Here is a 13777-nt window from a genome sequence, read left to right on the forward strand (position 1 = left end):
TGCGGTAGGTGTCCATTCCTTATTTGGTGTGATGTGAAAACAGTTTCAAGTAGTTGTTCATATAGCAGTAAGTATTTCTTGAATGTGGCAGTGAACTAGTTAGATAAAAGGATTGATCAGTAACAAAGATTTATAAAATCATAAAACAAACAATTGTTGTCTTCTTTATCAGGAAAAATCGTGTCAATAGACAGTTGACAAATTGTTCGATCAAGAGAAAAATATCAGCTAAAACATACCTTAATGCCTTCGATATTTTAATTAAGTAGCACAATGATACATGCCTCGTGCACACACATACACACTCATACACACACGCGTATCCCCCACGCGCATACACTAAATACGTATATAAATATATGATATGTAAATATGCGTATGAGGAGACTCATGCGAACACGTAGGTCAATAGTTGTTGATAACATCCCATCAACTTGCAATATGTCTGAATATTTACTGTCAGGCTTATGGCGAGCATATGAGTGGAGGCGTATGCGTTACCCTTTCCAATAAAACTCTCACCTATGAACAAGTCAAACACATATTTGTATAGCACTATCAACCCTAGCTAAATCATATATTATATATTATATATATATATATATATATATATATATATATATATATATATATATATATATATATATATATAATAGGGATGACCTCTACGTGGACATTGATATGCTAGAAGTAGATCCGCTATGGTCTTACCAGTAAGAAAGGATTGTTCTCAAGAAAATTTTAGCAAACTCCAGAAAGTAAGCGAGCAAAACAAATGAAAAGAAACAAAATCATATTCATAATATTATGTATTTGTTTTTATAGTCCCCAACTTGAATATAACCTCAAAAACCTACAAAACAAGTTTTCTAATATTTTCTTGAGAACATCCTTTTCTTTGTGGTAATATCATAATGGATCTATTTCTGAGCATACGGTTGTCCACGTAGTGGTCATCCCTCTTATATGTATGTAATATAATTTTTCTCTACCTTCAGATTTTAATATGCTAGACCACTGGTTTTAAATTGATATTAATCAAATAATAGTCAATTATTCACCCTTATTTTTTTAAATTTATATATACTCTTTTACTTGTTTCAGTAATTTGACTGAGGCCATGCTGGAGCACCACCTTTAGTCGAGCTAATCGACCCCAGGACTTATTCTTTGTAAGCCTAGTACTTCTTCTATCTCTTTTACCGAACCGCTAGGTTATGGGGACGTAAACACACCACCATCGGTTGTCAAGCGATGTTGGGGGAACAGACTCACAAACATACACACACACACACATACATGTATATACATATATACGACAGGCTTCTTTCAGTTTCCGTCTACGAAATCCACTCACAAGGCTTTGGTCGACCCGAGGCTTTAGGAGAAGACACTCGCCCAAGTGGGACTGAACCCGGAACCATGTGGTTCGTAAGCAAGCTACTTTATTTCAAAAATTTTGCCATAATGGCATGACACAGAGTAGCTTGCGGGCTGGACAAAGACATTGATGAGGTGAATGATGGAAAGGATGATATTAATGGGAGAAGACAAAAAACCTCGGCCGATTTTTTGCTTCTCTAAAACATTATTCTCTTCTTTTATTCACAGAAAAAGACAAAACGAGGTAATGAACCTCTTACTTCAGTTTACAATTATTAGACGAATGGTCCATTAAAGAATTGGGGCGTTAAGCCTCTAAAAACAAATAACATGCAATAAAACACTAAGCATTTTAAAATAAACATAACACTAAGGATTTTCAACCTCTTGTCACTATTCCTCCCCAACATCGCTTGTGTCCGTATACTCTGCCATCACCCTCATCTCATTCAAGACCAAGGCGGGATCCGAGCCGGCGTCGCCTGGCCACAAGCGACATTCCTCATTGAGTCCCTGCAGCCTATATACATCACGGGCAACGTTATGACCTCCACAACTATCTGTAGAGGCCATTCGGGATCCTGTGTCAAGGTTAAAGGTACTCCCTTATAGTGCTTTTCCACCACCTCTTCTACCTCTCCACCTCTGTAGAAGAAGACCAATAGTTCATCTTCCCATGGGTTCGAGGTAGTCAATTCTACCGTTGGCAACACAATTCCCTCCAACTGTGTCTCTTCTGCTGGTAGCAGAACCCCGACCGGCAAGGTTCCACGACATTCCGTTGCTATGTCACCGACTGCCGGCAATGTCCCGTTTCTCTTCCTCTTTTTCTCTCATCTGAGGGAGGGTGCGTCTCCTCCATGACCAGGAGATTCACCTCCCCTCCCTCATCCTTAGGATCCTTCGGTGAGCACCCATTGTTGCTCACCTTCCTCTTGCGGCCCTTCTTTGGGGAGTCCTCCGTCTCCTTGTCCGCCTTAGCTCCTTCTTCTACAGAGGTCTCAATCAACTGCTCCAGGACCTTGCTTTGTTCCTGAGGAGTTTTTCTTTATATGACAAGGCTCCAGGTACCTATGACACCTGGTGGTGGTGGGGGGGGGGGACACGACCCTCAAGAATCAAGGCCATTTTCAAAGAATCCGGCATAACCAGATTCATGGCTGATTGGCTCCACACGGTCAAAACAGCTTTTGACACAACCCAATCAGCCACAGGAAGAATTTTCACATTGAGGAGCCCGGCTCCGCTGCCAACCAGACCTCGATGGATAGTATCCTCTATCCACTTGGGCTCAATTCCGGGTGGCAAACCACAAACCCAAGCCCTCGTCAATTTTTTCCCACAATAAGTGGGAAGAAACAAAATTTATTTACACTGAAAGGGCTGGCTCGCAAAACTGCGAGCTTCATCTGGGATGTCAGACAGCAACCACACCGTTGCATATTTGACATCGCTAGAGATATACTTAATGGTTGGCAGATGCTCTGCCAACTCCTGCTCAATCATCTGCTTGGAGAAGACGGTAATGGTGTCAAGAACCTTTGAATACATTCTCAACATCACTGTCCTCTCCTCTTGCTGTCTGGGCCACTCCTTAGGTGGGACAATCTCCCACTCTACAAACTTAAACTTATTTTTTGCCATGTCTTAAATTAAAAAGTAAAAAGTCCAAAACAATAGTTCACAAATTTCAAAAAGAAAAGAGAGAAATCAAAAGTTAACTAAAGGAAGAGGAGAAAAAAGCAAACAGTTCGATAAGAATATCACAATAGAAGAAGAAAACAGCAGTTCAACAAAACACAGCAAAAAAAACTCTTCTGGGCATTCAGGTACTCCAATCCCTATGGTACTCCGATTAGAACCTGAACTGCTCCACTTGAAATACAGCTCTCAGTTATTGGTAAACGTAGTGTAAAAACATACGCTATTAAAAAAAGTGAACAAATTTTGGTGTTGAAGGATACGCCCCCCCAAAACTATACTTCTCACAATGAGTAAAAGTTTCCACTAATGTGAACAATATTTCTGAACTGCAAGCAGACCAACATCCTTGTGAGTGGATTTGGTAGACGGAAACTGAAAGAAGCCTGTCGTATATATATACATATATATATATATATATATATATATACGCACATATACGCACACACACACACACACACACACACACACACACACACACACACACACATATAATATATATATATATATATATATATATATATAGGAGTGGATGTGTGGTAAGTAGCTTGTTTACCAACCACATTGTTCCGGGTTCAGTTCCACTGCGTGGCATCTTGGGCAAGTGTCTTCTACTATATCCTCGGGTCGACCAAAGCCTTGTGAGTTGATTTGGTAGACGGATACTGAAAGAAGCCTGTTGTATATATGTATATATATATATGTATGTGTGTGTATATGTTTGTGTGTCTGTGTTTGTCCCCCTAGCATTGCTTGACAACCGATTCTCGTGTGTTTATGTCTCCGTCACCTAGCGGTTCGGCAAACAGAAACCGATAGAACAAGTACTGGGGTCGATCTGCTCGACTAAAGGCGATGCTCCAGCATGGCCGCAGTCAAATGACTGAAACAAGTGGAAGAATATACCCATACACACATATAACATATAAACACACACACACACATACACATATACACACAAATAATTTAATATAAATATACGTGAGATATAAAGACAAATACAGGACCATATTACATCCCCCCTTGCATACCACACTACCATCGATAAACACACGTATCCGTACACCCACACCCCACTACACATAAATATGGGTGTGTGCGTGCGCGTGTGAACAATAAGATTAAAAGAAACTCGGAACTGTCACGGTCTGTAAACGAATAATTTAGGGGAAAATTATCTGATAATAATCATTTTACCGTGTGTGTGTGTGTGTGTGTGTGTGTGTGTGTGTGTGCGTGCGTATGTGTGTGTGTGTGTGTGTGTGTGCGTATATGTGTGTGAGTCATTATCCAGTTTTATATCTAGGTTTATTGCTAATAGAGAAAGGCCGATTTCTAACCTAGATTCAAAGCTCCCTCATTGGAATTTCAACACAAACAATAGGCTATTTCTGTATGTATGAATGTATGTATGTATGTATGTATGTATGTATGTATGTATGTATGTATGTATGTATGTAGTATGTATGTATGTACGTTATGTATGTATGTATGTATGTATATATATTTCAACAATTGAGGGCAAAATTAATTAATTATTAATCAATTTCACAAGTGTTCAGTATGCAAAGGGACCATTCAAGGCGAATTCAATTATTACATTATATAAAAGGGCTTAGTAAAATAAATACTTTGCCGCATACTGAACTCATTAGAAATAGCAGCTAAAAAACTTTTTTAAAGCTATTTCTAATACTTAAAGAAAATCTCTCTCATATATAGTGTTTGCTTAATTCAACTCACAAAAGTTTGGGGGTAAGGACATCGAAAAATCAAATGCTAAGGTTATTTGAGAACGTACGTTTCAAGATTAGTCAAAACAACACTTCTATCATCAGCTCAGAAATTCCTTGGTTTGGATTTGGAAACACTGAAAATAAGAACATACCCTTTCGAAGATCTGCTCGTAACTAACAGTGCCAACAAATTCAAATAAGCAAGCGAAGAATCTCTGTTCTCCCCTTTCCACCAGCGTGGGTTAAAATCATCAAACACTATGCTTGTTTCGGTAAAATCCGAAGCATTAATCAGAGGGAGATTAATTATAATTTCAACAATTGAGGGCAAAATTAATTAATTATTAATCAATTTCACCAAGTGTTCAGTATGCAAAGGGACCATTCAAGGCGAATTCAAATTATTACATTATATAAAAGGGCTTAGTAAAATAAATTACTTTGCCGCATACTGAACTCATTAGAAATAGCAGCTAAAAAACTTTTTTAAAGCTATTTCTAATACTTAAAGAAAATCTCTCATATATAGTGTTTGCTTAATTCAACTCACAAAAGTTTGGGGGTAAGGACATCGAAAAATCAAATGCTAAGGTTATTTGAGAACGTACGTTTCAAGATTAGTCAAAACAACACTTCTATCATCAGCTCAGAAATTCCTTGGTTTGGATTTGGAAACACTGAAAATAAGAACATACCCTTTCGAAGATCTGCTCGTAACTAACAGTGCCAACAAATTCAAATAAGCAAGCGAAGAATCTCTGTTCTCCCCTTTCCACCAGCGTGGGTTAAAATCATCAAACACTATGCTTATTTCGGTAAAATCCGAAGCATTAATCAGAGGGAGATTAATTATAATTTCAACAATTGAGGGCAAAATTAATTAATTATTAATCAATTTTATATAATGTAATAATTTGAATTCGCCTTGAATGGTCCCTTTGCATACTGAACACTTGGTGAAATTGATTAATAATTAATTAATTTGCCCCTCAATGTGTTGAATTATAATTAATCTCCCTCTGATTAATGCTTCGGATTTTACCGAAATAAGCATAGTGTTTGATGATTTTAACCCACGCTGGTGGAAAGGGGGAGAGAACAGAGATTCTTCGCTTGCTTATTTGAATTTGTTGGCACTGTTAGTTACGAGCAGATCTTCGAAAGGGTATGTTCTTATTTTCAGTGTTTCCAAATCCAAACCAAGGAATTTCTGAGCTGATGATAGAAGTGTTGTTTTGACTAATCTTGAAACGTACGTTCTCAAATAACCTTAGCATTTGATTTTTCGATGTCCTTACCCCCAAACTTTTGTGAGTTGAATTAAGCAAACACTATATATGAGAGAGATTTTCTTTAAGTATTAGAAATAGCTTTAAAAAAGTTTTTTAGCTGCTATTTCTAATGAGTTCAGTATGCGGCAAAGTAATTTATTTAACTAAGCACTTTTATATAATGTAATAATTTGAATTCGCCTTGAATGGTCCCTTTGCATACTGAACACTTGGTGAAATTGATTAATAATTAATTAATTTGCCCTCAATTGTTGAAATTATAATTAATCTCCCTCTGATTATGCTTCGGATTTTACCGAAATAAGCATAGTGTTTGATGATTTTAACCCACGCTGGTGGAAAGGAGGGGAGAACAGAGATTCTTCGCTTGCTTATTTGAATTTGTTGGCACTGTTAGTTACGAGCAGATCTTCGAAAGGGTATGTTCTTATTTTCAGTGTTTCCAAATCCAAACCAAGGAATTCTGAGCTGATGATAGAAGTGTTGTTTGACTAATCTTGAAACGTACGTTCTCAAATAACCTTAGCATTTGATTTTTCGATGTCCTTACCCCCAAACTTTTGTGAGTTGAATTAAGCAAACACTATATATGAGAGAGATTTTCTTAAGTATTAGAAATAGCTTTAAAAAAGTTTTTTAGCTGCTATTTCTAATGAGTTCAGTATGCGGCAAAGTAATTTATTTTACTAAGCCCTTTTATATAATGTATGTATATATATATATTATATATACATATATATATATATATATATATATATATATATATATAGATATATATATATAGGGAGAGTTTACGAAAAAAAACAAAAGACGAAGACAGGTGGTGTACAAACAAACAGAGTATTAGTATAACGCTCAGGAATAGAAGAAGTCTTTTACGTTTCGAGCCTACGCTCTTCTACAGAAAGGGACATAGAAAAAACAAGGAGAGAAACAAGGAGAGGAAAAAATGTGTGTAGTGGCTAACGATCTATGATGGCGATATCTATCTTTATCTATCTATCTATCTATCTATCTATCTATCTATCTATCTATCTATATCTATCTATCTATCTATCTATATATATATTATATTATATATATATATATATATGCATGTATGGAAGTACGTATGTATATGTGTAGATTTGTGTGTTTTGTTTTATGTGTCTTGTATTACATTTAGTTGCATTTCTAGACACGCTCATATATACTTAAATGATAAACTTCTGGAAAGTATATAATTTAAGGATATAATTACAGGTATAAACCTGAACTTGTAATAGTTCAATGTAGGTATTCTCTTTTTCACTGATTTTCAGTTTTATCTTAACATCCACTCGGCAGCTAATTTCCACAACTGTGCACAGTTTCTCTTCTCCATCCCAAATCATTATATCAGGTCTCTTATGCTTACATTTTATCGAGGTTTTCACTGGGACATTTCACCAATACTCCTTTTTATTATGAGTGGTTATAGCTTCTACCATATTGTGGGTTCTTATTTCTTTGTCCTCGGGGTTATCCTTCCGACGTGTTTCATTATAGTGTCCTAGCTACAGCATCATGTGTCATCAGTAGACAATACCGTGGTGACATTTTCGGACAACTGCTTATGATGTGGGTAATATCTTCAGTGTGAAGTCCACAAAATCTGCATCGGTTGTCACATTTTAAGGCTTTACCTGCATCTCTATCCCTTTTGTGCATCAGGTACTTGGTTGATATTTCCTATTTGTAGATTGCAAACGCGTAACCTTTTCAAAGTGGGAGGTAGTAATCCGGTTGTTGGTCCGTAATAAATTGCTTTGATTACTGACGTTACTATCATCACGGAACTTTCTACTAACATATCCATGCATAGTCTTCTGCTCATATAAGCTCATCCCTTCATCTGATGATTCGTTGCGATAGAGTCGTGCGACCTCTTTGGACAAGTATTCTAGGTCAGTGCTTTTCAACCTTTATGCTGGAACGGAACCCCCAAGAAAACATTCCACTGGTTCGAAGAACCTCTGTGCAATAATTTAATTGTCTTATGCACACATATCTTCAGAGGAGAATTAAAAATTACTGCCGATTTTAGCAGTTTTCTAACTTCTTGCGGAACCCCTGGACTGTACTGGCGGAACCCTAAGGTTCTGCGGAACCCTGGTTGAAAACCACTGAGTTAGACACAGTCAGTTAGACACTAGTTAGACCAGTGCTTTTCAATATTTTTGCTGGAACGGAACCCCAAGAAAACATTCCACTGGCTCGAGGAACCTCTGTGCAATAATTTAATTGTCTTATGCACACATATCTTCAGAGGAGAATTAAAAATTACTGCCGATTTTAGCAGTTTTGTAACTTCTTGCGGGGCCCCTGGACTGTACTGGCGGAACCCTGGTTGAAAACCACTGAGTTTAGACACAGTCAGTTAGACACTACTTAGACCAGTGCTTTTCAATCTTTTTGCTGGAGCGGAACCCCAAGGAAACTATCCACTGGCTCGAGGAACCCCTGTGCAATAATCTAATAGTCTTATGCACACATATCTGCAGAGGAGAATTAAAAATTACTGCCGATTTTAGCAGTTTTGTAACTTCTTGCGGGACCCCTGGACTGTACTGGCGGAACCCTGGTTGAAAACCACTGAGTTAGACACAGTCAGTTAGACACTAGTTAGACCAGTGCTTTTCAATCTTTTTGCTGGAACGGAACCCCAAGGAAACATTCCACTGGCTCGAGGAACCCCTGTGCAATAATCTAATAGTCTTATGCACACATATCTTCAGAGGAGAATTAAAAATTACTGCCGATTTTAGCAGTTTTCTAACTTCTTGCGGGACCCCTGGACTGTACTGGCGGAACCCTGGTTGAAAACCACTGTTCTAGGTTATCAGACAAAGAGCGTTGCTTAAGGAGCTGCCTTCCAAGTTTTATGCTGTTATCAGCCTCATGTCAAGAGATGCACTTCGACAATTGTTGATTAAAAGATGTTGCTCAAGGGATATGATACAACATTCAAAGGCATTTTGGCTTCTACCATGTTGTGGGTTCTTATTTCTTTGTCCTCGGGGGTTATCCTTCCGACGGATTTCATTATAGAGTGTCCTAGCCACAACATCATATCTCATCAGTAGACAATACCGTGGTGACATTTTCGGACAACTATTTATGATGTGGGCGATATCTTTGGTGTGAGCTCCACAAAGTCTGCATCGGTTGTCACACTTAACTGCTTTTCCTCTATCTCTGTCCCTTTTGTGCATCGGGTCTGTGTATGCATGTATATGTGTATGTATGTATGTATGTATGTAATTTTGTAGGCGTAGGAGTGGCTGTGTGGCGAGTAGCTTGCTTACGAACCACATGGTTCCGGGTTCAGTCCCACAGCGAGGCACCTTGGGCAAGTGTCTTCTACTATAGCCGCGGGCCGACCAAAGCCTTGTGAGTGGATTTGGTAGACGGAAACAGAAAGAATCCCGTCGTATGTGTATATATATATATATATGTGTGTGTGTGTGTGTGTGTGTGTGTTTATATGTGTGTCTGTGTTTGTCCCCCCCCCCCCAACATCGCTTGACAACCGATGCTGGTGTGTTTACGTCCCCGTAACTTAGCGGTTCGGCAAAAGCGACCGATAGAATAAGTACTAGGCTTACAAAGAATAAGTCCTGGGGTCGATTTGCTCCAGCATGCCCCGCTTGGATCGCTTTCAATGCCACTACATCCCGTCCGATTCGCTCCAAATTTTACAGGGACATGTAGAATGAGGTGACGAAGCGCGTGGGCTACCTTAGAAATCCCTATCTTAAAAGGTGTGGTTGCTAGGGGCCATCTTCCTCACTCACCCTATTTCCTCATTTCCCTCTCTTACTCCTCTTCATATATAACTTTCAGAAGTCCACTACTGTTATTTAAAGTATCTGTCACTCTCGCTATTTCCTTTCTTTTTCACTGACTCTGTTTCCTACCTTCCTATCACTTCGGCGGCGTTCTTTGAAGTATATGTCTGTCACCAACAAACAACACACGAGCATGAGAACAAATATTATGAATCAGATATTGCGTTCATTTATATGTTTGTGTGTGTGTGTGTGTGTTCTATATATAAATATGTATATATAATGTATGTGTGTGTGTGTGTGTTCTATATATAAATATGTATATATAATGTATGTGTGTGTGTGTGTTCTATATATAAATATGTATATATAATGTATGTGTGTGTGGTGTTCTATATATAAAATGTATATATAATGTATGTGTGTGTGTGTTCTATATATAAATATGTATATATAAGTATGTGTGTGTGTGTTCTATATATAAATATGTATATATAATGTATGTGGTGTGTGTGTGTTCTATATATAAATATGTATATATAATGTATATATACAAAGTGTATATATCTGTATTTATGTATATTAAACTTTTTCATACTTTTTCATAGTTATATATATTTTTAAACAAATTATAAATATATTTTTATAATTTTTATTTTCAATTTAAATAATTTAAATTTTTCAATTTTATATTTTACTAGCAGTATCGCCTGGCGTTGCTCGGGTTTGTAAGCGAAATAACTATATAAGCATTTTTAGTGAGTTATAGCAAAAAAATAGCAAAAAATGCATTAAAAATGGAATAAAAAATGACGGTAATTTTTTTTTTAAATCGTTGACTCATCGTAGACATTTTTAGAGAGTTACTTCCCTTATATAATAGCGAAAAATGCATTAAAATGGAATAAAAAATGATGGTAAATTATTTTAAAAATCGTAGACTCATCGTAGACGCGCGCTAATACTCAGACGGGCTCGATATGAATCACGACTATAAGATACACGAATTTGGTTAAACTGCACCGCAAAATGTGGGAGTAGTTAGGAATCTAAATCGAAGGGGACAGACACTCACACAACTACAGTTTTATATATATAGATATATTTTCTATATTATATTTTCTTTTTTATGTTTTTGTTTTTGGTTTTTCACTGTTTGATTTGCCTATTAGTGGTTTTATCTCTAATTTAATTTATACAGATATATATCTCATTTGTATACATTTGTATATATAATGCGTGCACACACACACACACACATATATATATATATACACCTATATATATATATAATGTGTGCATTACGTAGTCGGTCGATTCAGCTGAAAATATGCACACCTATGTTAAAAGTGCTGACAAGTTTGCATGACAACTATTTTTTTCCTCAAATGAAGGGCGTCACCTCTAGGACAAAATTCCTCATCTTATAAAATGCGGCCCCAGTAGACCCGAATGAAATCGGGTTATATTAACCAAAATGTGAAAAGGGGTCTAAATGGGGCTGGAAGGGGATTAAAATTTACAGGAGCGGGTGTTTAGGAATTTTCTGTTACATCAAGCTAAAAAATTTGCGCCAGCCTTTTAATCGTCAATGTGTTGCCGTCCATGATAAAGAAGTTTTGAATGCTTGCCATGGTGAGTCTACTGTCGTGAGAAAGAATCTCTTCAAAACTTGGTGTTTACGAATTTTCTTTTACATCAAGTTCAAAATTTTACGCCAGCCGTTAAACTGTCACTACGTTCTGTCCGTCGTTAACAAATGCCAGCCATGGTGACTCTACTATCCTCAGATTCTATCCCTTCAAACTTTGGTTTCCAATATTTTATTATTTTTATTCAGCTCGCAAGTTCGTCTGTCCCTTTTAAATGTTAGCGTTTTGCTGTCTGCCTTGAAGCAGACCTTTCCATTGCCACTGCCTCATATTTCTGATTGATCTTTCTAAATATTTTATTTCTCAACTTACTCAAGATCTTCTGTTGTTTATAAATAGGAGAGAGATAGATAAAGATAGAGAGTAAGAGAAAGCGAGGGAGAGTCGAGAGAAAAGAAAAGTAAGAGAGTGGGAAAGTGAGAGAGAAAGGAGAGAGAAACAAATACGGAGAATCATCATCATCATCATCGTTTAACGTCCGTTTTCCGTGCTAGCACGGGTTGGGCAGTGTGACCGGGGTCTCGGAAGCCAGGAGGCTGCACCAGGCTCCAGTCTGATCTGGCAGTGTTTCTACAGGTGGATGACCTTCCTAACGCCAACCACTCTGTGAGTGTAGTGGGTGCTTTTTTCGTGCCGCCGGCACTGGTGCCAGGGGGGGGGGAGCTCGCAGTGGCAACGATCGGTTGGTGCTTTTTACGTGCCACCGGCACAGAAGCAAGTCAAGGCGGTGCTGCAATCGGCCACGTTCGGATGGTGCTTTTTACGCGCTGAAAGGAAGCAACACAAAGTAACAACCACACTCTTACCCGCGCGTAGAGCGGGTCACCTTCAGCTAGTATATATATATATATATATATATATACTAGCATTAAAGACCCGTCGTTGCCGGGTCATAGTGCTAGTGCATGTATATATGTGTACATATTACATGTACATCTATATATATACATCTACACATAAAATGCAAAATACAAAGTTATATCTTGATATCGCTAGTGATAACAATACTCAAAATATATAACATTGTATACTTTATAGACAATAGTCTTTTCTTTAATTTAATTTTTTATTATCCTTCTGGACTATTCCATTTCTGCACGCTAATTTTATTTTTAATTTATTCCCATTCATGTGAAACCACTTATTCAAGTTCAAATCATTGATGCAATTTTATACCAATTGCTATTTTTACTCTTGTTATGTTACGATTATATTATACTTCAGTTTGATTTTAATTATTACTTACTACATATAATTCAATTGTTATAATTATTTTTATTGTTAAAGTGAAAGCATCTGACATAAAATAGAGAAATATTTTTGCTTCACTTTTAACACGTAATACTGAAATAGTGGAGAAGATATGATATTGCTATGGGCTCGCTCTAGGCAAGAAGTTGAACATTTTTTTTGCCCATGAACCTACACGGACCCTAAGTAAGGCATGTGTAAAATTTGAATGAAATTGGTTGTGTAGTTCTCAAGTTTTAGGGAAACACACAGACAGACAGACAGGCAGACACACATTCTCAGTTTTATATATATAAAGATATATATATATTGTTATGAATAGGTCAATTTAAGGACAGTGCTTGCGACCTACTTTTGGAATAAATCCATTGTCCTGTCAGATTCAGGTGGATTGATTAGCTCTGGGGAGACCTCCGACCCTTTTCAGGTGAAAGAAAGTTCGTTGGAAACACCCCTTAAAAAAGGAGGAACTGTGGGCCTGTACACACAGTCGGCCGGGAGCTCTAGAAGAGACGGGACTGATACGAGAGACGGGACAGATGAGGACAGAGCAAGTTAGTAGTAGGTTGTTTCTGCTCGACGGTGAACTGAAAGAGGAAGACAGGCAGATAGGATTACGGCGTGAGGCGGCGACGGCGTAGAGGAAGACAAAGAGATAGTATTACGGAGCTAGAAAAGAGAGGGACTACGGTGTAAGGCATTGGCTGTTGTACGGTATGTGTTTACTTATGTTTAGATATGTGAAAAAAAAAGGAAAAAGAAATGTAAAAGAATTGATGTGTTACAAAGAACAGTGCTAAAGAGATTATAAAGAACATTGTGAATTGTGTTGAAAAAGGAAAGAGAAGGACTTTAATGTGATTTGAACATTGGACTGTATCGTGAACATTAATTGATCTGAAATGTATTGAACTGTATCTGCATGTTTAAATGCTTTGATTTGTTGTATACCT

The 13777-nt window shown here is 37.4% G+C and overlaps 1 protein-coding gene across 1 annotated transcript in view; it reads right to left on the reverse strand.

The window, feature by feature from the left end:
* Nucleotides 1-3550: 3550 nt before the first annotated feature.
* LOC115226564 (RING finger protein 207) overlaps nt 3551-13777 on the reverse strand; it is a 75952-nt gene continuing 65725 nt past the window's right edge. The window contains exon 17 of the transcript XR_005004340.1: nt 3551-3575. The gene's annotated coding sequence lies outside the window, so the exon portion shown is untranslated. The remainder of the gene's footprint in view (nt 3576-13777) is intronic.

Source organism: Octopus sinensis, linkage group LG30 (assembly GCF_006345805.1).
Source record: "Octopus sinensis linkage group LG30, ASM634580v1, whole genome shotgun sequence".
Classification (NCBI taxonomy): Eukaryota; Metazoa; Mollusca; class Cephalopoda; order Octopoda; family Octopodidae; genus Octopus; species Octopus sinensis.